This window comes from Cataglyphis hispanica, chromosome 2, assembly GCF_021464435.1.
Source record: "Cataglyphis hispanica isolate Lineage 1 chromosome 2, ULB_Chis1_1.0, whole genome shotgun sequence".
NCBI classification, from domain to species: Eukaryota; Metazoa; Arthropoda; class Insecta; order Hymenoptera; family Formicidae; genus Cataglyphis; species Cataglyphis hispanica.
The window spans coordinates 9,420,840-9,447,327 of record NC_065955.1 but is presented as its reverse complement, the minus strand read 5'-3'; the positions used below and the strand labels follow the sequence as shown (position 1 = coordinate 9,447,327).

The window sequence follows — 26,488 nt, the reverse complement described above, 5'->3', positions numbered from 1 at the left end:
AGAGCACATTTTCCATATTACGTAAAAAGACAAAAAGTAAACAGTATAAAATCCATTCCGGATTTTTACTCGAAAATAACGAAATGTTTGAATTTTGCACGACTGTTCGTTTTATTGCATTCCGCGCATCTTTAGTTCCAAGTCGGGCGCTATTTTAGTTAAACAACTTCTCTTATTAATCGCGTCAATATCCCTGCTTCATCGAGAATGCGGTTCGCGACAATGAAAATTTTGCTATTTTAAAAGACGCTATAAATTATTTCACATTGGCCTATATTCTGACTGCACTTTTATCCAAGTTTCCAATATAAAATTCAGTTCAAACGTTAACATAATATTTTATATTAACGTCATACATTTTATTTATACAGTGCTTTGTGGAGAGAGAGAAGAGACTCTTTTATTGATCAAATTAAAACGTTATTAATTTTATTGGATCTTTTTTATTTTTAATATTGAACATTTTGCTAACGAGGAGCTTTGTGCGAAAATTCCCTTTTGTAGAGATATAGATTAATAAATAATTATTTGCCGCATTAAATTTTTCTTCATTTTTAACATGAATTTTTATAATTGAAAAAAAAAATATATATATATTTTTTTTTTAAATTAAATGTAACTACTATTTATACATATACAAAAATTAATTTAGCAGATAAGTACATTTCTGAAAATTGCAATCACCGTTACAAAAAAGCGAAAATATATTTCGTCATCAAATAAAGCTTTAATCTTTGTGTATGTTTGACACAAGAGCAAAAGCGCTCGGCTTGAACCGTGGACTTTATCGAGTAGGCGGAAAAACAATTGAATTTTTATTCTATCGCGTGTTTCACGGACGGCATTGGGACGCAGCATATTTTTGCCTCTGTTCATTTATGGGAACCGTGCCAACCGATAGAATGGCAATGAATACGATGAATTATTAGCCGTTGTGTCTCTCCTTTCACGCGCGAATGCCAAGCGTAAGATTCGATGAAAGCATTTTTGCGCATTTGGCATATTCAATGAACGTCTTTTATAACTCGCCAATTTGCCGTTAAAATCTTTTTGAGCGATTAAAAGATTACTTTTGTGAAAGGAGAAGCTATATTCTTTGAGTAACATATGCCATTAAATATGCCGAATAAATTCATACAAATGATACTCACGGCATACATTAAATTCACAGGCACTCTGTTAATAAATACAAATGGCAAGGCCTTAGCACGTCGTAGCTGCCGTATATGAACCGCTTTGTCTACCAGATTATGATCATAAATGGTGCCATTGTAATATGCATATCATGAGAGAAGGGCAATCTTAGCGCGTTTAAATCTTTTAAGCTTACAGGGAGCGACATAATTCTCGCTCCATCATCAGCTTATTTACTATTAAACGAATTATTTGTAAAGCCCTCTTGTATCGATCATAAAAGATCAAATGGCAACGTAATCATTAAATGAACGCGGTTAGGCAAGATCAACACATTTACGAGCAACGTCATATTTGAATGATATATGTGACCGAGCCGGTTTGCGGTTTCGCTTCTCATCATATATATACCACTGTCGTATATCAGAGTAATCAGAGAAATATATCCGTGCTTCACGCACAAGGGATATATGCAGTGATAGTTTTTCTTATTTAATTAATTAACCGTAATTTTTTTCACAATTAAATTAAAATTTTAAAAATAGCCTGTTTAAGATCGGACATTATATTAAAATATAAATTTCATTTCGCCAAATATTGCAGTTTATTATTAAGCCGAATTTTTCGACATTATTTCACCAGCTTAATTTATTACTAACTCACATCTCGCGATCATGCCATCATCATGCAGCAGGATCCGTGTGGCATCCTTTCTGGCGCTCGACTGCGTGCACGGGCGAATAAATTTCCGTCACCGCCGCGCTCCGGTGATTCATTTCTAGCCGGCGATGACGGAGAAAGGTCGGCTTCTTGTCGGCCCGGGTAAAAGAGCGGGGGCGGGTCCGCATCTCGTACACGGGAAAAACGCGCCTAGCTCGTCGGCAAACTAGGAACTTAGCCATTGAAATATCGTCTCGGGGAAGATGTTCACGGGGAGGTAGGGGGTTTGCAAGGGCAATTAGTTACTGCCATAAATTACCATTACGAGGACGCGCGCGCGCGCCGAGTGCGAGGCGGCGTCGGCGTTTTCACTAGCCGGGCCGATCTTTTTTATTCATCGTCCTCCTGATATCGGGTTAATGAAACGATGCACTGCGAGCCATCGCAATCGATTTTAGTTAGATGCGAGGGCTGTGACATCGCCCGCGCAAATAACGCGTCTTATAACGCGCGCCGCGAAGAAGGATAGCGATCTGGAAAAAGATAGAGCGCGAGACTATTAGGCTGGAAATAACATTTCTTTAGAATGACTTTTCCTTTTCCAATAACATTTGGAATCAGTAAGAACGGAATGAATCTTTTTTTCGGATGTTGTGAGAGAGAATCAGCGGCTTGATTAATAATTTTAGTATTGGAATTGAATATAACATTATTCCGTTTATTGATTTATGAATATACGTTCATATCATTCAATGTGAATTATATTTTATTATAACAAATAATGTGTTGAAACAAACATATGTGTTTACAAATTAATGCCTAAAATAATGTCGGTTTCCGTATTGGAGAATTATTATTCAAGCTGAAAAATTTATAATATCTATTGATCTAATTTATTATTGCTGATATATACGTCAATTATTATTAGGGTACTTTAAATGTATATCGCAAATTTGATTTAATATATATTGATAATATATATATTGATTTATTTTGTGGGACAAAGATAAACATGGCATTTAAAAGCTTGTTTATTCTCTTATCTAAAACGTTATTAATTTAACGTAAATATTTGCAAACCGAACGGCTAGTATCATAAATCATTAGTTAACGATGACTGCTGCTGTCAGGGTGTGCGGTCATTTGCGAGATATCGACGTGTCAGGATTTCGGGGTACTGTCACACCGGAAACACTCGTTAATGGACCGGCTGGAGGAAACGCCGGAGATACGCGATGTCGACCGGCGCGCCAGGGATTTTTCCGGTGACAATATTGAGGGTGGAAATGCGAGCCATTGTCCCTTGGGTTCATATAAATCTAAACTTGTTCGCGGATTGTTATATACACATGAATCTTCCGCGCGAATGCGCATACACGCGGTGTCGAAAACGTATTAAAACGTGTGAAAATGCCTCGGCCGCTGAAATAAAAATGAGAACGTGTTACTGCGTACAGTGTATTTTTCAGTCCGTCGAGACATATATAAAACACTTCTTCTGCTCTCTTCTCACTTTTCTTTCTACTATTTGTTGCCTTTTGTTACGAGCAATTTAATTTTCTGTTTTCGAAATTATTTCCTCACAATTATAACACTTGCATCTCGAATCAATTCTTTATAAAAAAAAAAAAATTATATTAATTTTATATTATATATATTTTATAAATATTAATTTATCTATATATCTGCATATTTTGATTCTAAAATTTAAATAGCTTACCTGTGTGTTATTGACATGAATATCAGATAAAAAAGAATTCTAAGAAAGAATCAACATGTGGAAAATGGAATTTGACATTAATTAACAAACATATATTCTCCGTTGTTATCTTTTCGCTCGAGACGAATTAAGGAAAATTCAATCGTTATAATATGAAAGATATGTCGTGGGCAAATCGTCGTACCAAAGAGCTATTCGCGTTCGCGGTTACCGAATTCGGCCATACATTTCGTTAATGAGACGGGACAGGCGCTCTGTAGCGGGGAACGATTAAGGCTTGTAACCTGTGGTTAAGTCTCGGTGGTACCTCCGGTTCACACGAGCGAACGTCAGCTCTGCACGAACACACGCGCACATACGCATACATATACATATACCGTTGGCGCGGGAATCACCGAAAATGGAAGCGAATTATCGAATTTTCAGGATATTGGCAACCGGAGCGACGTCGCATCGTCTCGACATTATGCAGGATACGTAATATGCAAGGATAGAAAATGCAAGCGTGACTGGAATAATGTTTGTTTGCAAAGATAATTCGCAAAGTTGCAAAGGATATTGTTTTAATAAAAATCTAATTTAAAATTTCGTGCGCTCAAACTTTTTGACATTGAATATTCTCTCTTTTAATAAAAGTCTCGTTAAGCTAATGACTCTGGTAAAAGATGTTAAGAATATATTTAATACTGACGTAAAATTGCCTAAAGACCTCTGGTTTAGAACTTTGTAATTTCGAAATTCTTTTCGATCAGAATATTTTATGTTTTTCAGAATCTTAAAATGAGAAAAGAGTCCGTAAAAATTGTTTAATATCTTGTCGTTTAGAAAACGCGCGGTTTATTTGCAACTTCGTGATATTCGAAAATGTTACTCAATTGCGGCTTATGGGGAGAAAGGTTAATTCTTCAGGATTAACGCTTAAGCTTTATTGGATCATTGTAATTCGCACCCGGCCATTTTCCCTTTCATTCATTCATTTGCGAGATTCGAATTGGCTGGCTTTGCGTAGATCTCATAAAATCGCGTTCCGCAAGATACGTGGTATGCAGTTGCATTATTCAAACAATCACCGAGCGACCGCTCACCAAGTTTTCTCACGGTTCAAATGTTTTTCTACACAACAAAATCCACAAAGCCTCCTGCCTCTCAGCCCCAACGAATTTAAATTCTTCTGCATTTTCATAAATATTTCTGGCATATTTGTTTCGTAAATCGCGGAGCGACGCTTTTTTTTTTTTCCAGAAAACTGGTGACCGTAAATGTTGCACTGCGAGATAAAACAAACGCGATCTCGTTGCGGTACACGTGATCTCGCGTACATACATGTTTTCGGACAAATCTGTCGGGTGTTGGTTTAATATCTCTCGTTGAAAAACCAGCGTGATTATTTTCAAATTTACCGATTATCAAATACCACGGTGAATATTTTGATTCGCGGCTCTTTGCAGTTTACTCACCGGTTTACTTTTTCTATATTTTATACGGAAGCTTCATTAATTGAATCGAACGACGAGCAATTTTCTCGGATATTTGCCTTTAAAAAAAAAAGAAAAATGAAAAAATAAATTTTCGACATGATGTCCACGCATTAAGAGGGAATGTAACAAAGCGAGTTGTAAAACAAAAAATTAAAAGTAATTTTTCCTCTCATATTTCAAGTCCCTGATGGTGGTAAATGTCACAGTAAATATGTATAAATATGAAACGTTACTTTTTGTTTGCGGGTGAAACTTGGCGGTGACATTACTTCGTAGTACACAAAGGAAATGGTTCCACGTTTCCACAGAAGAAGCATCTGTTGTTTATTTTATAAAAAGACATTACGCTGCTTAATATCTCGAGAAAGTAATCGTTCTTTTGTAAAAACATACATAAATTTTCTTAAATCTATCTGTCAAACACACATTAAAATGATTTTCTAAAATTTGTATGCAATCGTGCCAACGTAAAGAGAGATAGATATCTGTGATATAGAATAATTTTAATTAATTTTAAGAATTTGTCTTTTTTTGAGGGGGAGATGATATTCGCAGCGATGTTACTTTCCTAGCAAAGTGCAAAGGAAAATTAAATATTTATCGCGTATTTTGCATCGCTCATATTACGCGTACGCTATAATATTAAAACTGATAATACACATACATAGATATGTATCCTGCGAACGATGTTTTCCTACGCGGAAGCACGGGTTCGTTCGGGTCAAACTGGGACTCGCAACAACCAATTTCCCGGCGTGTCGTCGCATGCGAGTGCAACGTAATGGCGCGGGTATCACGGTCGGGTTTCTTGCTCCACGAGCGCGATCGAATCTCATCGAGCGGAACAATGTAAAAAGGGGATTGAAAAGGGAACAGCGTCGGCGGGAAAGAGCGGCGTTTATACTTCTGTAGAACGACTACAAACAAGAAATACTTTCTCGCGCCAGACACATGCACACGCACACATACGAGACTCCGAAGATTAATTTTCCAAATGCACGGTCATTCGCATGTTCCCACCACGGCCAACCAACCCATTCGATATCATTTACCTCGTGTGACCCGAGATCGAGCTCGATGCGGTGATTGCTATCCTGTCTATATTTCGAATCCTGTAATCTTAATTAATGGGAAGACACGTAATTATAACGTTAATGCAATTATTCGAGATGAGATGGTTGTTAAGATATTAATAATGCATATCTGTTTTTATCAAAATTAAATATATATATATATATATATATATATATATATATATATATATATTGTTAAGTCAATTTAATCATTATCTTTAGTATCTAAAGTATGTGTCTTAATGATTTACATGACATTCTTTGGGCTTTTTTTTTTTAATGATATAATGCATCGCTCATTTTTAAGGCCGTTTTTATTCGAATATTACATATTAAATATTCGAAGGGACAGATATATGTCTGTGATACATAAAGCATCTTTCTTTCACATGAGCTTTGAACAGTTTAGGATTACGAGATAAATGGATAATACCGCATTCTTTGCCTCTTTCGCGAGTTGCGCGAGGATGGTTTTTCAAGCGGCGCTTAATGGGAAATGGACGCTAAGATAAATTCAGGCTAACTCCTCAGAACGAATAAAATCAGCGAACTCTCTTGGTCCTCCTGCGGTTCCTTAGTTTCCTATCGTATACGCTTTTTTCGCGGACTTGCCGAGTGAGTGCAAGCTTTTAAAGATCTTCAACACTGACGGTTTCAACTCCGCTTCACCTAAATCTTTGTTCCATCGACTGGAAAGATACTCTCTCTTTCTTTCCCTTTCTCTCTTTCTCTGGCACAAAGTTGTAACGAAGAGATGAGATGAAGAGACTGCGCGAGAGCTCATTGACAATGCGTTGAAGAAACGTTTATACAATTATTCGTATAGATTATAAATTGCGGATGTCAAATTGAAAATGATTAAAAGTACGATAAAATAATAAATAATAATCGGATATTAACGTCATGTTTAAAAAAAAAAAAAAATTGTTTTTTAAAACGTCACGCTCATCTTAATTCTTGTTTATACTCTTTTTCACTTAAAAAATTTAAATAAAGCTTCTTAAATAAGACTTAAAAATGTTTTAAATAAAGCTCGAAATATTTTATAATTCTAAATATTAATATTATTAATTTGAAATATTAATAAAGCAAGAAATATTTTCGTACAAAAATCGAACATTGCATCATTTCAATCAATATAACATTATTTCTGGCTCTTGATCAAAATTCAAAATTTACAAATTGACGGGCATATTTTTGATCACACAATTGATACAATTAATAGTCTATTTCTTTCTTATCTCGATAGATTTGCAGACGATTATAATGGCGGGTATTTTATTTCTCTATTTTCTTTTCTCCATCGATCTGCCTTCGAGTTGCGTAAAAAAGGATTTAATATCGTGAAAATATCGGTTAACCGACGTTCTCAAGACGTAAAAACCCTTGAGAAATTGGCGCACATGTTCTTGAACGCGCAATGTTAGATATCATTGTGAATGTATCTCTCAAGATGCTTTAATTTGCCCAGATCTCTTCGTTCCTTCTTAATCCCTATGGATTTCAATGACGGTGTATCTACGAATCGAGGCAATTACCGAGGAAAGGCTAGAATCGAGAAAACGAACGTCATATAGTATTATCTAACGATGCTTCTCAATACACTAACTAGATTTTTTTATCACGCTAATTGATGCGATGGATAATTGTATATTATACAAGTCTAGATAGGTAGATGTTCTGTAAAAAAATATTTTACGATAAAAAAGATCCGTTGCTTGCACAATTTATTCCCGATCGCTCATTAGTCGTTTGTCGGATTTAAATTGAGAATTATTCGGTCCGCGAGCAACGCAAATATCGCCATGAAGAGATCGTAAAATTGCTTAAAAGGCATCTTGATCTTTTAAAACGTGCCTTTCAAACGTTTGTTGTCCCCTGTTGTTTGAATTTTTCTTCTTAATTGAATAGGACATCCTTCGAATATATATTTTAACGAAAGAATTGTGCACTGTACAAAAGAGAATTTTAAAGCTAGATATACAATTACTACGTACATATGCGTGCCGCATCGTGGATGGAATAATATTTGTGAACTCTTTTAAATTATGCCGCGTAGCAACAGTTTATTCTGTAAATATATCTTTGTATTCTACACTCATACTATTTATTTATAAAGAAATATATCATCCAAATGATAAATGTTTGATCGGACGCGTACATTTAAATATAATCATATGGAATTTCATAGAGTGAGTTTCTTAAAGTTCAATGTGACCAATCGATCAACGATGATAATAATAAAATCGTACAAAATCAATTTGGATGACATCATCGCCGACATTTATTGCGCGCAACAAGTTTTGAGATAACGGAGCCAACTATGCGTGCGATGTTTAAATAAAATTGAGATTAACGTGTATGTGTGTGCATACATACGTACAACGCGAGAAAGAAATCAAGCTCGAAACGCAATTGATATTGCAATTGTAATTTGATGCGAATTAATAAACGCATAGCTTTCGAATCAGATGGCGGGAAAAAGGGCAATGAATCAGCTAAATGACAGAAGCGGCGAAGAAATTTGCGCGCGCGTACCTGACACGTATCAGCTGTTTAATACATATCTGGCTGTGATACGTGTCGCTGTGTGTTTCCCCTCGACTCGACTCGGCTCCCCCCGCCCTCCCCCCCCCCTTCCTCGCTTCGCCATCATCGGGATTCTGACGCCCACATTCCCGTGACTGGGGATCGCGACAATTAGGCGAGAATCGTCGGGAGCTGGAGCACAACCTGCCTCGAAATTAATCCGCCGGGAGAATAACGTCCGTTCGCCATTTTGATACCTGGCGGCGATGAGCCAGCTGTTCGCCATCGAGTCGCACTCGCGCGCTACGATGTGAGAAGTACGCGTTACTCTTTTCCGCGCATATTGAGTGTTGCAGAAATAATGTAAAAAATAATTCAGCGAGTTATTAATTACTTAATTTTTAATAGTGAGCGATCAAAAAAAGCATATGGAAAATTTTAAAGGTTTTTAAGTGTAGAAAAATAAAGGAGAACACTTTGTGTTTTAGCAGAATTTTATATCGAGCATCCCAGGGATATTTGTTGTGTAATAAAATTAATATATAATAATATAGAAAAAAAGTCGACATCAAATTTCGCCAAAGAATCTTTGAATGAAAGAAATGACTAGGTAATTTTATAAGATAATTTTAAAGAAAAAAAAAAACAGAAGAAAGAAGTATTTATTTTATAAATATTTAATTTACATGATCGTTAACGCAAGAGATAAATGACAGCGAGAAAAAAAATCTATGTACGAGACTGTCTCAAAACGCTTCGAAGATGGATAGGACCCGGACGTGCGGCCGTTCCGTTTTCGAGAAGAATTATGCACAGGTTGCATAGATATCACAGTTACTTTCCAACCGTGTCGCTATCCCGCGCACGGGAAGTAATTAATAATTGACTGTCCGAAAACAAAAGATTTAGGCTCCGGACATCGTGGCCGACCTCTGAATCGTGCGGGAACAAAGAGCTCTTCCAGCTCGCGCGCTCATAATTCAATCCCCCGTATTGTCCGCGCGCGACACCGCGTTTCTCGACGGGTGTCGTCTTTCGCCATTAAGCAGAGTAGCTGGACAAAATGGACGCGATTCGCTATTAACCCTTTCGGCTTTAAGAGCGAGAGAGAGAGAGAGAGAGAGAGAGAGAGGAAAGTGTGCTCGCGGTGCATCGTAACTCTCGCCGACCGGCCACTCTTGCACGGTCGATGCATTTAGCACTAGTCGCACATAATGCACTCCAAGTAATTCCATTTGTTGCGTTTCCTCGGAGATTAAATCGTAGTGTATATACCGTCGAAAACGTTTCGGCCTGTTCACTCTAATAGCGAGATCTCTATCCTCTTTTAATACGTACAATCCTGCAATTGAGATGGAAAATTACTTCTTCATACGCGATCTAGTTTGAATTTGAAATGTGGCGTATCACATCCCTATTCGCGTATAATTTATTCGGGAAAGAATAGAATAAAAAGAGCATGTAGGATATATGCAGCGGTGAATATATCTTGAATGAAGCTCGGACTTGGATTGCGACGCGTCTAGTGAAAGAAAAGAAAAAAAAAAAAATCCGATGAAACGGCGATTATATTTTTCTCACGTACGTTAAGTATCGTGATTTGATGCGAAAGAGCTGCTTTAATTATCACCGCTGCAAAGAACTTAAACGTTGCGTTCACCGATCCGTTATAAATGGCGAGCTTTATTAAAGAACTTTTAATTAATTATGGGATTATATAAATCCGTATAAACATCAAAGAGACAAAGTTTTCTTTTATAATCCCTGTCGATGAAATGTTTTATCTTCTGTTCGGTATTTACAAGAATGAACTAGGATACTATTGTCAATAATGTATAATGCCAGAGCACAGAATAAGACTGTTAAGGAGCGATCTTTTAATGAATGCTTAGTTCTGTTTAAATAGTAATTATAGACATTTAACTGATCTTATATGTTTTATATATATTTTATATTTTTCAAGTCTATAAGGAAAGACTTGTTATGACGACTAAAAATCAATAATTAAATTTCCACTATAGTAATATTAGTACATACATATATATATTGTATATATATTGTAAATGCGCACTCTATTCTAATTTAGAGATCCTAGACATGCAGATTAGTCTTTTGATCGAATGAATCTGACTCTTCGCGATCATAGTCTATCTTCGAACTTGTTGAATTAGTCGACAAATTGAGGACCGATGTTGCCGAATGGATAGAAGTTTCGTGTACAGGCAAAGCTTAAACATGCTTCCGAAACTATGTGATCTCAGTAATACTGCATGAGAAATAGAAAGAAGATTGATTGAGTGTTAATGTAATATCATATTACTTGCTTCTCTTTCTTCCCCATCCTCTTCTTCTCTCTCTCTCTTTCTTCCTTTCTTCTTTCTCTCTTACTCTCTCTTGAAGCGTGATATTAATAATACATTAATATGATAAAAACTTTATTTTATTTTATATTAAAATATATATATATATATATATAAAAGTTATTTATATATATTTATATACATATATATTATTTTATATATATATATTATTTTATTAATATTATATTTTTATATGTACAATATGCTATTAATCCCGAAGAATATTTTCATTATATTATTTCTATCATATATCATGCTCTTGTAACAGAACTTTTTTTAATCATGCAAATTTTTCATCATTTTTCATATTAAGAAAGCTAAATGCGTTTACATAAGCATTAATAAAAGTATTAAAACGTTAATAAAAAAGCTCATATTTCAGATCGATTGGTGTATAATTTAATTCTATTATTCTATATCTATTTTATTGTTTCAAAATATATATCTAAAAGTACGACAAGGAGGACTTATATTCATAAGAATAAAAATTTGTTAGTGATAGTAATAATAATGTATACGCATAATTACAGCATTATATTACTTAGCTATTAATTTAATCACTACTGTTCAATTTAAATATCGAATAATTATTTGAATTATCGAATTAACGTTCAATCACATCTTACAATCTAATTAATAATTAATTACTACATAAAATAATTATTACATATTTATTACATAATTCGTTAAATAATCGCGGGCTTTTATTGAAATTAAAATCAGAATGTAATCTGTCTGTCGCCTCTTGTTCACGATACAGTTTCTATTTATCCGTTTGACAATGCGACGCGCTGTAACTGCGCTTTCGAACGTGTTTACAATGACACCAGCCTAGATACACGATTCTTATTGTCTTATACTTAACGAATCGACAGTGCCTTCTCCATGCTGTGCCTCTTTTTTATGATTATGCAACTGACAACTTCTAAAATTCAAATTGAAACAGAATTACGCGGACGAGATCGAAAATAAATGAAAATGGGAACACGCGATACTGAAAAACATCGCCCTCTTCTTTCCAGCACTATTTACGATATCATCCAACTTTTATAGTGCCAGCAATGTGCGTCCAATATAATAGCTGTATGCACTCGGGACTTAGTAATGACGGCTGAAAAATGAGTTTTACTCGTGCATGACGAACGCGCGCAAGCGACGAAAGATACGCCTATCTCGAAGCTGAGTTTGCAAATCGCGATACCATCGCCCCTTTAATGGTCCATCAACAAATATCGACAGCTATTTTTTACGCTAGCTCGACGCCGCAGAGATTGGCATAACTGCGTTTTAGTGTAACGCGTTCAAAAGCCGCAAAATGGTGCCAGCGATCGGTCCGCCTGATATATATTTGGTTCGCCGAATCCGGCATTTTTTGTCGTAAATTTTTCAAACGGCATTTTCACCTGCGAGAGTGAGTTTTTATTATTTTTAAATAAAGCCGGATTGTTTAGGCGATTATTTGATAATTCCAATTATCAAATAATATCCGCGTTGAATTCTTTCATTAAATAATTTATAAAACATTACCTTTACGTAATTGAATAATTGATTCCAATACCGAGGGAAAATAATTGCGCGCATGTTTGTTCTAGAACAGCTATTTTATACGCATTCTCTCCATCTATCTCGTGCTTCTAAAACCGCAAGTAGAAATACCACAGTCACAGGACAGACGGTCCATTTCTTCTCGTGCTGTCTCCAAGCATGTCCCCGTTTAGTTGCCACTCTACTAATGGTCCTCTATCTTTGTCTTAATTCTTCGAGCTACGACAATGCTGGTAGACAAATGGCATCGTGCGCATAGTTTCGAGGGGGGAAAAAAAAAAAAAAAAACTCACATTTGGTCATTTGAATTGAAAGAACGATAGCACTGATGATAGCACAATGTCGATAAGTTCCATTTGGTTATAATTAAATATGCCAATTTTTATCTCATAAAAATTGAGAATTTTTAATTCTGGTAATTTCTTACCCGGCGCTCGTTATGTGAAATTAATCTTCTGAAAATAAATTAAATTTTAGCATCGTGAAATCATTAGTACAATTTTTAATCGACGCGAAAGATTACCGCACGATTAAAATTAAACTTGAAGGACTTTCTAATTTTGTATCTAATAACGTATCGCGTCATTGAGAGTGCTTATCGATTAATGTATAATAAAACAGGTGAGGATGCTCTTATTGTTGATATCGCTATAATCACGGATTTGCATGCTTCCGCCCTTATAATGATATAATTAGCAAGAAATGCCAATTAGCATCCATGTCGTCAAACATGAAACTAATGTGCGATCTACGCCTTGTTTACTGAAACGAACGATCGAATGCTCGGCTACAAGCAGAAATTCGCAATCCGTTCGAGCGTGCACGAATATTAACGGGATATAATCTGCGTAAAGTATCGCATCGTTCACACATATCTCTATTTGCAATCCGCGAACCATCATGATTTATGGTGCGAACTGATTATCTCTTACCGAACGTTTTTGCTCGCACAAAAAGCCTATTTATTATGCCCCGCTGAAAGAGAAAGAGAGAGATTTCAAAGCTTATCTAGGGATTTATGAACAAAATGTTCCAGATCTGTAGTACTTTATTTTAGTTTGAAATTCGTATATGTGTAATAACGCTTTTGTAATATTATTTAACGTGTAATCGTAATATATTTTTTTTTTTTCATATTAATGTAACTTTAAATTTTATATGAATTGTCGAAGCGAATTCTTGCGTGGAACTAACTGGAAATTAAGAGTCTTAATTACATTCCTATCGTCTAGAAAAAGAGAATTAAAATAGAATTAATGAATTTTTGTATAACGCAGTTATGAATAAAAGCGATAAAAGAAATTGTTCCCCTTTCTTTTTTTAGTTATTTACATTTTTATTTGCACAACTTGTATTTCGGAGAATTAGATTGGATTATATATCACGTACTCTGTTGCGGAGAGCCCTTAAATTGCTCAATTACCGCAAGGTACTTCATAACACCCGCAATAATAATTGAATTAAATAGCACTTGGCGCAATAATGCAAGTACGGAATCGAGCGACCTTATTTTTTGCTATGTGCGCAAAGAGCCGGGCGTCCGAGATTTTGACAGGCAGCTGAAAAAAAAAATGCGAAGCTTGTCTTTTTTTAAAAAAAATTCCCTTTGCCGGTATCGATCTCGAGCCTAATTAATCGGCTCAGCGCGCGCGCGCGAACACGTCAAGCGCGTCCACGAATTGCGCGTTGAGATTCTTGGTGCATTAGCATCGTTGCATTTAGTTCATTTCGTAGTCCTTCGATGTTCAGTGGCGCTTGCGATCTTTCTGATTTAACTATCGATTTGAGAGATTAGCTATTTATTTTGTTTCAGAAGTGTCGATGGAAAGACGCTTCCGATCATATAATATATTGGTCGCTTTAATATATTTTGTAATTATCATATAATATATTTCAATGTAATTTATACTCAGGTAAATTTACCACCCCAGTAATGAGATAATTTAATACTTGAAATGCTCTTCTTTCTGCTAGAATATGCAAAGCAATTGCTAATTATGTGAAAATGAGCGAATTACACGCCAAGCATATGGAAGCTTTGAATAAATAAAGTTTAGGAGATAAAATTTCACGTTACTTATATATGTTTATACATGAATGATATTTTATTTTAAATTTTCTAATTAAACTCATGTTCGCATAATATTATTTAGTTACAAAAATTGTGTGATTTTGGCGTCGAAAAAGTTACCTAAAATACATACACATTGCAAAGAATAATATCTCGAAGAGATAAAACGTCTCGTTAGTTTTTCGAAAAACATAGGGGAGTTAGTTACCTCTTTACATCGGTGCTTATTAAGTTCAAGAGAGCTCGGATGCGCCGAGAGATCGTAAAATCGAACTGTAATGTGCGCCGAACGACCTATTTATCGGATTAATTCGGCCTGCTAGTCTCTTTGGTGCCTACCATCCGAAGTTTCCATACTTTTCCGATCTATCATTGGGTAGAAGACGGAAGTTGGCGACGATGGAATGGAAATCGAATTAAAAAAAGAGGACGGGAAATTTGCGAGAGCGAGCTGGATGTGTGTTAGTGTGATTCGATTCGATCTGCTGTGCTCGCTCAACTGTGTATGCATTGCCTCTTGAAAACTCACTTCCGTTTATGATTGCTTTAAGGATTTGTTAATGAAGTTCAAACCTAAACGAAGAGCAGAGCACACTAACTCGATCTAGTCATTGAGGGTTAATAACGTCCAGTTTATTTGACCTAATTCCATTCGTCTTTCTCTTTATTTGAGCTTTTTTAAATTAAGAAAAATATTGAGCAATCTCTTATCTTATATCGTTTAAAATCGATATAAACTAAAAATAATGAATCTTGCAAATTTTATATTATGATGTAGAATCGATTTTAAATATTCAATTCAATTTTATATGAAACAAAAGGTAAAATTTTTTTATATTATATATATATATATATAAAATTTTTTTTATATACAATTAAATTTGCAAACACGCAACTCTCATCGCATGATAATCTCTTATACATAAAAGAATTTTAAAGGAACACTATTTTGAAATTCTAGTCGCATTTCGTTGAAATTGCATGAAAATAGAATTCTAACATTTTTCTACTAGCGAACTTTGCATGCGTGTTAACAAAGGACTGCTTTTTTTTCGACCGAATTCTCTCGATAATTCGGCCGCATTCAGTTGCGCGCGAAGATCGAAGGGCAATCGGATTAATTCCGAGTGGTCGATCGCCCATTCTACTTTTTCTTTCGTTTTCCGTGGCCACGAATAGACAGGATAACGAATAGCACGAACGACGATCGAAGACAAATAGCGACTTGTTCGCTATGTATACGGGGAAATCTTCAGTCAATGGTCTAACTCGTACGTTTCGGATAAATGCCTTCAACAATCCGTTCGTGCACGTATCGAATTGCACGTAGTATCAGTTGAAAAATATTTATGAAAATCGATATTTGTCAAATAAAAAATATTTTCGTAACGATTGTTTTCATATTCATACACATTTTCATACACATACACGAAGAAGTAAAAAAATTGTCTATCATCAATAATTCATAATAATTAATAAAATTAATTAATTTTATTTTTTTTTTAATTTTTATTTTCTGAAATTTTCTGAAAATAATCTTTCTTTTAAATGAGGAACAAAATTAATAAGTGTAACACTGCTTTATTTACAAAAGATATAATCGGAGCTTTAGAAGAATAGACAACTTTTGAGAGATAAGAAGAAATAAGAGAGATAAATATTTTATCTACATATGTATAATAATAGGAAATGTCGAAATCTAGAATTTATTTTAAATTATTTTACGTCGAGAAATTGTTTGTGCGCTACATTGTTACCGACATTGTATGAAATAAAGAGATGATTCGAATTATCTAGCCCAATTAGAGTGACAATTAATTACACGTTGTCGCTGCATGCATTTGTAAAGTTGTGAAACTCGTTAATTTTGAAATTGTAGAGAATAAGCGTCGGCAATGTTTCCGTATTTAAATTAAGACCTTTTATTTTGCTTTCTATCGCAACTTTCTACCGCATGTATTATTTGTTTCTTTTTTTTTTTTCACGTCTAAAGTCGTGCGATATTATGAAACTCATTAAACTACCGTTGTTCTGTTATAAAGTTATGTAAATCTGTCTCTCTGTTAATTTGAAGCAAACAAAAATAAAAAAAAAAGACTTTATTCCAGTTATTTTTATTAATTCAATTTTAATGTTTGCAAGAATAGCTTTCTATTATTTTTAAACTGAAACATTTAATTTAATAATCAATCTTGATAGCTTCACTTTTAATAGGTGAAAACTTGTCAAGCTTGTTATGTAATTAAAAATTGAATTCAAACATTTAATATCAAACATTTGATGTCTGAAGAAACTAAAATCCTCTCAGCAATTTTAATTTATAATATTTATTATATCTTTTAGAACAAAGTTTTTAATATTTTAGCAATACTTGTATTATTATTATTATAATTAATAATAAAAAAAATTAATAATATTAATAAAAATCAATAAAAATTAATAATAATATTAATATAAATTAATATTATTATTATTATAACATTGTAAGTATTTTAATTTATTAACATAGAAAAAAAAAAGATGAAGAGAAAATCTTGTAGTAAATATAATGAATTGTATATAATTATACATATACTCATCTTTTTCCATGAAACAAAAGTTCTATCGGAAATGTTTGTGCATGAAAATTTGTTTGACGCCTAATGCAATTATAAACCATGCGGAAAGAAAGGGAAATTTCTCCCAAGAAGCATGCAGAAAACCGATAATCCAGCCATAATAACGTCAGGATCAGCACGTGCATCTTATCCTTTCCGTCATCCTCGTATCCATCTGAATCGCGCGGCGTCGAGAACTTTATCAATTTTTCCGCGATATATATCCAGCGATAAGCTCACTACCCTTATATTCACATCGAAATCTCTCGTGGATTGTTTCGAAATAACGTATAACGGAGATTTGAAACGATCCAAAGCGAGATCGCGTTATGTTTGTGATGATCTCTTTTTAATTAAATTTAAAAAATTGGCAATTTTGAAAGTTATAAATTCCGCAGTGATCGTCGATCTTTTCGCGCTTTTGTTCCCCGCTGCACTATCTATTCAATGTCCATCTAACAGCTGTTACACGCGCGCTTCTCCTATATTATCCGAGATCCCCAAATATATGTCCGCGTTTACATTCGCCGTGCAAAACGTAAACCAGCATCGATATCACTGCCTGGGTCGACGATGGGTGGGTTTTTCGCGACTTTTGGGACATCCTGTACGGAAAGGAGCGTGGGAGAGAAGAGGGTTTCACGGGATGAAATCAATAATACGCCTCCATTTAAAGCCGCCGTCAATGTCCTTATGGTCGTGTACGATAAACGTACCCCGGCATCGCTCGCCTCGTTTAACATCTTAATTACCTGTGTTTCGGGAAACACTTTCAATCTCGAAGACGCGCCCGATGTGTGATTAGCGACGCAGCAGTGATACCCTTGCCTGGGGTGTACACGAATACTTGAGAGGCACGTACATCAATCTTCCGCGAGGCATTCCCGTCTGATGCAACACGCGCTCCAACATAGTATCAGTTTTCTTGAGGGAGGTATCAGTTCGCCGGCAGCATCATAAAATCGAAGATACCTCATCTCTCTCTCTCTCTCTCTCTCTCTCTCTCGAGTGAAATATCGTGTAGGGATCTCTATATGCTTGTTTGTTATTGCGTTATCGATTATCTGGATTATTGGGAGCGGTGGGAGAATAATTAGGACGATGGTGAATAAATTTGTCATTGCAATTTTCTCCAGTAATACAATTAACGATCGTTACGTGAAAAATGGTAAATTGATAAAACGGTAGACTTCGATATGTTTGCATGAAGAAATAATTAAAAAGTAATAGCTCGTAATTATTAAGGATGATATTTATCTGTAGCGATTATTACGATCCAATCTATATTTTTTTTTTATTACAATTTTAAACGTTTTAAATTTTTATTTACCATACTTTTATTGATTCGTATCACATTTATTTTCGATATTTAATTGTATAAACAAATAAAAAATAATAACTTGATTATTGAGGCTGATATGTTCTCTCTCTCTCTCATAATTGCTGCGATTAAATCTATATTGCAGTTTTTTATTGACCGTACATTTTTCTCTTTTTCTATATTTCACGCGCATCATATTTACTTCGATATTTACATTCGCGTGGAAAAGAAAAAGAATAATTAAAGAGAATAGTAATTTGATTACCGAGAGTGATAATTTTTTATTTGTTGTTTTTGCGATCATATTGCGAGCTCCGGTATCCATACTTTATCGCAGTTTACTTTTAACCAGTACTTTCATATTTGCTGTATCTCATGCGTGTCACATTATACCGAAGAAACTGTTCTAGATGAAGATAAGTATTTATTCATGCAGATCAGCGGCAGCGCAGAGACTTCTTTCAATTTCCGCGCAAAGCTCGCCGCAATTTTAATAGTTGCCAAGTACACGTCGGTTTCTCTTCCACGAGCAACTGTAACTCGGCATTGAAAGAAGGAGAGGAGAGGGCTTCGCTTGGAATTTGCAAGTCGATATCGGCTGCTGGAGCAGCTCGTCGTCACTCGCAGTTTATTCCCGAACGCATGAATCGCGCTCCGCCAATCCGATGAAGATGAATAGATACGCGCGCGCGTATCGACAATTAGAATCTATATCTTAATCACATCAAGAGAGAGAGAGAGAGAGAGAGAGAGAGAGAGAGAGAGAGAAAGCATTCGCGATATGGGTCATGGAGTTTTATCGATTGGCGCTCTCTGAAAAAGATGAGTATCGGGAACACGACGCGTTTTCTTGTTATCAATTTGCCAGATACACACGTTTTGTTTAAACGCTTTTTTGCGTGTAGGAAATCGGAACAAAAACGACGCGCACGCAGCTTAAACGAATTTCGACGCAGAGGATTAGTTCCCACGAATTAATAATCGAATTAATAATCGAATTAATAATCAATTAAGAAGATGATTTATTTATTTTGCTTCGTCGTATTACAGAGGAATGTGGATTATTAGAACCATAAGCTCGACCACGCATGTAAAAAGATGTTAATTATAGATTAACACATATTATAGAGATGCAAATTCCTCAGCCTATTTTTATAGATTGACGGAAAAATATATTAGTACATGTATATACATGTATTATGATATTTATATATATATTTTATATTTTATTATATTTTATATTTGTCTTTTGTTTTCAAAAAATATATGAGTGTTTTTACCCAATTTATTTATTATTATAGATTTTTATTATTGCTACTAAACTACAAATCTATTTTTCACATTTTCACATCTTGAATATCATAATAAATATATATTAATTAAAAATTATTTATTTTTAAATATTTATATATGAATATTTATAAAAATTGAAATTTCCGCATTTTATTAAATTAGTGGCATGTGATTGCAATTTCACAGCCTTTGTATAAAAAATTCATAATTTTTTGGATTTTACTCTTTGTATTTATTCGTTAAATCGACAGACTGATCGTCAAGCAAATAATTAATCTGAAAAGTTGATGCGAGCAATCAATCAGAAAACGCACGATCGCTCGCGTATATATATTTAACCCCAAGTGGCACATATTTAATCGTAATCGTGAGCGACGAGATATTCATAATGCAACGATCAGCGACAAATGTGTCGAATCGTGATCTGTGATAAATAGATAGCTCGTGATTCAATAGCTCTCTCTACTTTATTTTGACCGGTCAATAATGCATTTCGGCATCAGTTACCTCTGCGAACACATAGGAATAGCCACGATACGATCAAACGGCGCTGATATAGTCTGTTTAAGTGTTTAATGTTTAACGAAACAGCATGATTCAGGTTATAGGTTTTTTTGTCTCATGGAAAATATCGTGTCACGATATCGCACAGCTTGTTAGATCGATCATAAATCTTAAAGAATTTTCCGAGCCCTTCGAAAATGGCTTTTGCCTTTATTTCGCATATCAAGATATTTTCAATTTTTCAATCTGAGAAAATTTTTCATTATGAGAAAATTTTCCAATACGTTCTGAAACAAATATCAGAGGAATTTGTTGAAAAGCTTAATTATCTTTGTTCGTTCGTTAGGAGTAAGGAAAATAAACGAATTGATTAATCCAATTGAAACGAATTAATTATTTTTGTTGAACTAAGGACTATGATTTGTAACTGCGAAATATTTCATAACTGTGATAATAGGACTACGAAATATCTTGTAATCTAATGCGACGCGAATAGGTTGAAATCGGGAAGAACTCCCGCACGTTTTGCGGTTAACAGCGTTCGCATTTAAACTGTTTCACCTGACGTGGTGTCAGTTTCGCATTGCGGCCATGTCGGACCAGCTTGATGCGTACGTTTTGTCCCGGAATTACGGAAGCGTTTCGTTTAACAGCGCAACGATATCTTATTTCAAACGATACTTACTCAACACCGATTTTAGCTATAAATTCATCCGAATTTATTTAATTTGTCACGTACATTTTTTGAATATTTGATGAAATATTTTGTTTTTGTTGCATATGTGTGGGGCAAGTCAAAGTTTTTTTTTCTTTTTTGGCGTTTTCAAGCGATAACTTGGAATTATTCGTCTGGTGACATCAATAATTTTTTTTTTCTTTATTTATTATCACGGATTAAAAGTTGTTCTAATTAACATATTATATATATATATATACTATATATATTATATATACGAAAACATATTATATATATTATATATTATATTATATTATATTATATATTATATTATATATTACATATTATATTTATATTATATTATATATTACATATATATATTATATATTATATTATATTATATTATATATTATATTATATATTATATTATATATACGAAAACATATTATATATATACTATATATATATTATATATACGAAAAACTTGTTAAAAATATTTTAAATTTTTAAATATGAAAATATATTTATTTCATATATTTACTTTATTTTTTAGATCAATATTGTCACTGTGGTAATAATTAATTCGTACAAATCTAAAATGGTGATTAGTTTAATTTAATAGAAATAATTAATATATATATATATATATATATATATATATATATATATATATATATATAATAGCTTTATATCAAATTAATATAATAGAAATAATTAATAGCGTTCTATCAAATCAATTTACATAACATAGTACTGCTTAAAAATATAATATTTATTAAATTAAATTTATATATGTATAATTATATGAGAAAGAGATTATATTTAACAAATTAAAAATATCTTTATTATACGATATCGCACGGTTAATACATTATAATACGAATATACGAGTAATAAAATATTACTTTAATCAATATTTTACATAAAATAATTTATGTGAGATTAATTAAAGTTAACTGGTTTCACAGATTCTCTACCCCCTACTAATTTCGTTTCAACGAAGGTCTGAGAAAATCACATAATTTTTCACTAATCTTAACTTAAATGTTTATGAGAATTAATTATAACTATGTTTATGAGAATTAATTATAACTATGTTTATGAGAATTAATTATAACTATATACACGCGGGTTGAAGGACTCTTACTATGATTAGGACAGGCGTCGTCGTGCACCTCTGAATGATTCGTGAAACGCATTTGTTTCCGAAACAACTATTGCTCTTGGCACCGTCTCAACTGTCATCCGAGAATGGCCCGGCTGCTATTTCGCGCTTCAAGTTGCTCGACAGAGACTCGAGAGTCGACGGTATCTTTTGCTCGCACATCCACCCATCCCTCGGGCAAGAGGGATGTTTTCATAGAAAATTAGACGAGGACGATGAGGGAGGAGGAGGCTAGAGAGATGACGGCTCGTGACGGCGATAGTTACACGATCATCCACCGTGATCACGCGGGGGATGCTCGGGGGTGGATTCAATCTAGCGGGATTACCCACGACTCGGTCTCTATCGTCTGCTGTCCGCCCCCTGCGTACCCTGTCACGGACGAATCCTTCCATCGGCCTGCTATTCTGAGCCAGACCGGAATTTCCTGTGTGTCAACACGCATCTTTTCGTCACGCCCGACCGCAAAGTGTCTTAATCCTTCGCGCGCCGATAATCTCGCGCGAGAAATAGAGCGATATTAAATATTCTATTTTTGGGATGCTTCTAGCGCCTGACACATATCTTTCGAATTTTCAATATTTCATTTTAATTATATAATATATTTTTTTATATGGATTTTATGCCAGATATGGAATAATAATTTCTATCAGTAATATAAGTGATATTAAATTATTATAAGAATATATTAAAATTATTTTTTTTAATCAAAAAATTTAAAAAATTGGACGGATTAATTAGCACAGACTGTTAATGATTTTAAATTTTTAAGCAGTATTGATCTCTATTGATGCTTCCCCTTGAAAATTTGTTTTATCAATGTTCGAAAGAGAGGGAGAGCGTGTGATCACATTTGTACAATCAATATACACTGTGTCCATTACACGCATGAAAGAACCCGGCAAAAGCAGTAAGGCAATGTAAGCGTATATCATATACAATAAAGCGATTGCGCGTATCCAGTTAATTTCGTGCCTGCGTGCATAAATGATAATTATATAGCGTCGCTTTATTTGTGTTGATACAGATTTGTTTTACGACACGCTTTTGCGCATGCTCGCTAATTATAATGTTATTCGATATTCTAGTCGGCCAGCATATGAAAATCCAAAACATATTTACCGAGGATACACTCTTCTCCACTCTCCGAAGGACTCGTAAATGCCCTATAATTAGAAACTCGGTTATATCATATGTGTATCTCGGCAATTATAATGAGTCGAGGATAATGAGGTGCGCTTTTCATTTGTTATATAATCAGTTCGTTACATATGCGCAACGCATTTATTTATCTTTTCAAATTTGATTATTTTTTTTTATTTTGTTAGCATAAGAATCTGCGCGTAATATTAATCTGCTAGACATGATTTAACTTTAACTCACGTATACAATTCTTTCTGTTGTATTATGTATTTAATTTAATCGCGAGTGATAATTAAACGGTGTAGCGATATTTGAGATGAAAATAATAAAGGAGCAAAAAAACACTATATTGATTCCTCACATAAAAATATACTTGAAGTTTGAAACTACGATGTCCATCGTATATCCAGTCGGTAAGAGAATTCTAGCCATTTCAAATTATTTATTTAAACGAATACCGAGTCATAGCGTCGACTGAATTTGATTTGCGTTTGAAACTCCGGAAGACGAGAGGGATTATATTAATATTCCTTTCGGGAAAGATTATGTACTCATCAAAATGATTTTCTTGCGTTACTTTTTAAAGTTACGCTGGATGATGTAAGATTGAAAAATGCTTTGAAATTACATCGACAAATATTACAATTTTTTTTTTTTTTTTATTAAAGATTTGTCAAGGATGTTAATGAAATAACGAAGCGAGTTTTTTTCTTTTTTTTGGGGTAGAGGGGGGGGAGCAAAGAGGATGGTGACAAGGAGAGAAACTCAACATACGCGTTGTCGGCGCAACGTCGTGCATTTCTGGACTTCATCCGTTTACTGTGCCGATTAAAAAGCGCTTTGTGAAAGGATTTATGATCGCGGTATTCTTAGGATCGTTGCGAAAATTTTCCTCTTTTCCGGCGCGATGCTCGTCGACATGAGTGCTGAAATATACGCTGGAGAGGCGAATACAAATCTGCCGCTTGTTTTTACCGTTTGTGTTATTCTTATTTTGCGAGAGACTTCACTATATGTATACGGTATATGATATCGAGCTCGCAACAGAGCAAGACGAAGGATAAACGGTGTGCACGATGGCGGGCATAAATCTTGCGGGATAAAAATTGCAGGAGATCCGATGATACGTAATCTAATTCTAAACGCAAATGATATAATGCGAATGAATGCGATTTATTATTTATATTTTTCCGATATATCCAAATGTGGTTAGTAAAAATTACTATTGGTAAAAATATATCACAATTGCACAATTTTTATAAAAAGAATATAAAATTCATTGTTATAGGATAATTTTTTTTTTTTTTATTTAAGATTTTTATATTTTTTTTAAGCATTATTTTTACATTACTGTATATATATATATATATATATATATATATATATATAATACAATATATATATATATATATATATATATATATATATATATATATATATATATAATATATATATAATATAATATATAATATTATATATATATATATATATATATATATATATATATATATATATATATATAATATATAATATATATATATAATATATAATATATATAATAATATAATATAATATATATATATATATATATATATATATATATATATATAATATTATATAATAATATAATATTATATATATATATATATATATATATATATATAGAAAGTAATAAAAGGTAAATAAATTTTATATTGATAACTTCTCTACATGAAGCACAGATGGATATAATATTTGTAAAAAAATGTTAAATATAATAGCGATCACATGTATCAGAGAGATTATAGGGAATTTATAATTAACCAGATCATTGTATAATATTGTTATCATTATAAGCTATACATCCTATGAATATTTCAGAACCAGAAGCGATACAGGCTTGCGGTAATGCGGTAATGCATAAATATTAATATAGTTAGATTGATGGAAATGCACCTATAGTTATTATGATGTTACGTGCGATTGAAAGATCACAAATGCTTTTAATCCTATTAATTGATTCAAAATTCTTTTTTGTAAATTATATACTTTTAGGAGAAAATGGCTCAATTTTTAGGAGAGAATCAAAATCGTATAGTATACATATAAATGTCAGGAAAACTTTATCGATCTAATTGTAGTCAGAGTCTTAGTCTTAGCTCGAATTTCAGTTATAATAATTCTTTTAGTTATTAATTTGAATTGTAATAAATATTTGATGGGAGATATTTATGTCGCGTGATTTCTTCAAAATAATAATATGAGATATTAAACATAAGCCACGTAATTTACGCAATAAATTGCAAAAGGATTTTTGCTGAAAGTGCAAGATTCATTGTTGATTAAAATTGCGAAACGGTCAGAAATTAATTGAATTTCTTCTGCGAAATGGAATATGTTTTCGGCGTATATGCCAATAACTCCAAGCAACATAACTTGCGCATACGTGTCCGCGCGATATAAATCCGATATCAATTTTATTCATCCTTATCAACTCTCTTCTTGAAGTACATACATAAAACATTTATTCTATAAATCTTCGTCTATAGATCCAATGAATTTTATCTGCATATATTTGATATATATTTGATTTTATATTTAATCAGAGTGTCTACTCTCTGGAAATATAGGATTTCTCAAGTATTTTCTTTGTATCTGGGAAAAATCAGGGAATAATTCTATTCCCATAGAATTTTATTGAAACTCGGAAAATTAAAAAAAAAGTTTTTTTTTTAATAATTTTTTTTCCTATTGTAAATAGCCGGCAGGCCAAGTAAATTATGCGTTCAGAATATATTATAAATATATATTTATTTCTGTTTATCCTATATTTAATATTTTAACAAAATATTAAATATGGAATACATATTTTTACCTTTTCACTAATAATCAATTATTTTTAATGTTATAACGTGATCCATAAAATTTTATCATCTTTATTTGCGGTATAATAATACAAGGATATTGCTGCTTGTTTTAATATAATTGTACATTGAAATTCATATTGCAAAAATCCATTTGAGAAATGATTATACTAATTAATCAAAGGGAGTGATAATAAACTAGTTTTAACACAGCATAACCAAATGCATCAGAAAATTTGCGCATCGATTCTAAGCATTAAAGTTTTTACTGATTAAATTAAAAATTATAATTTTCCTGACATATATTGCATACTATATCGAAATACATTATTTAAATAAGAAATATTGTATATACCCACCTGAATAGAGAACAAAT

General features: G+C 33.3%; 1 protein-coding gene across 1 annotated transcript in view; it reads left to right on the top strand.

The window, feature by feature from the left end:
• LOC126855714 (monocarboxylate transporter 4-like) overlaps positions 1–26,488 on the top strand; it is a 68,252-nt gene that overhangs the window by 5,841 nt on the left and 35,923 nt on the right. The window lies entirely within an intron of this gene.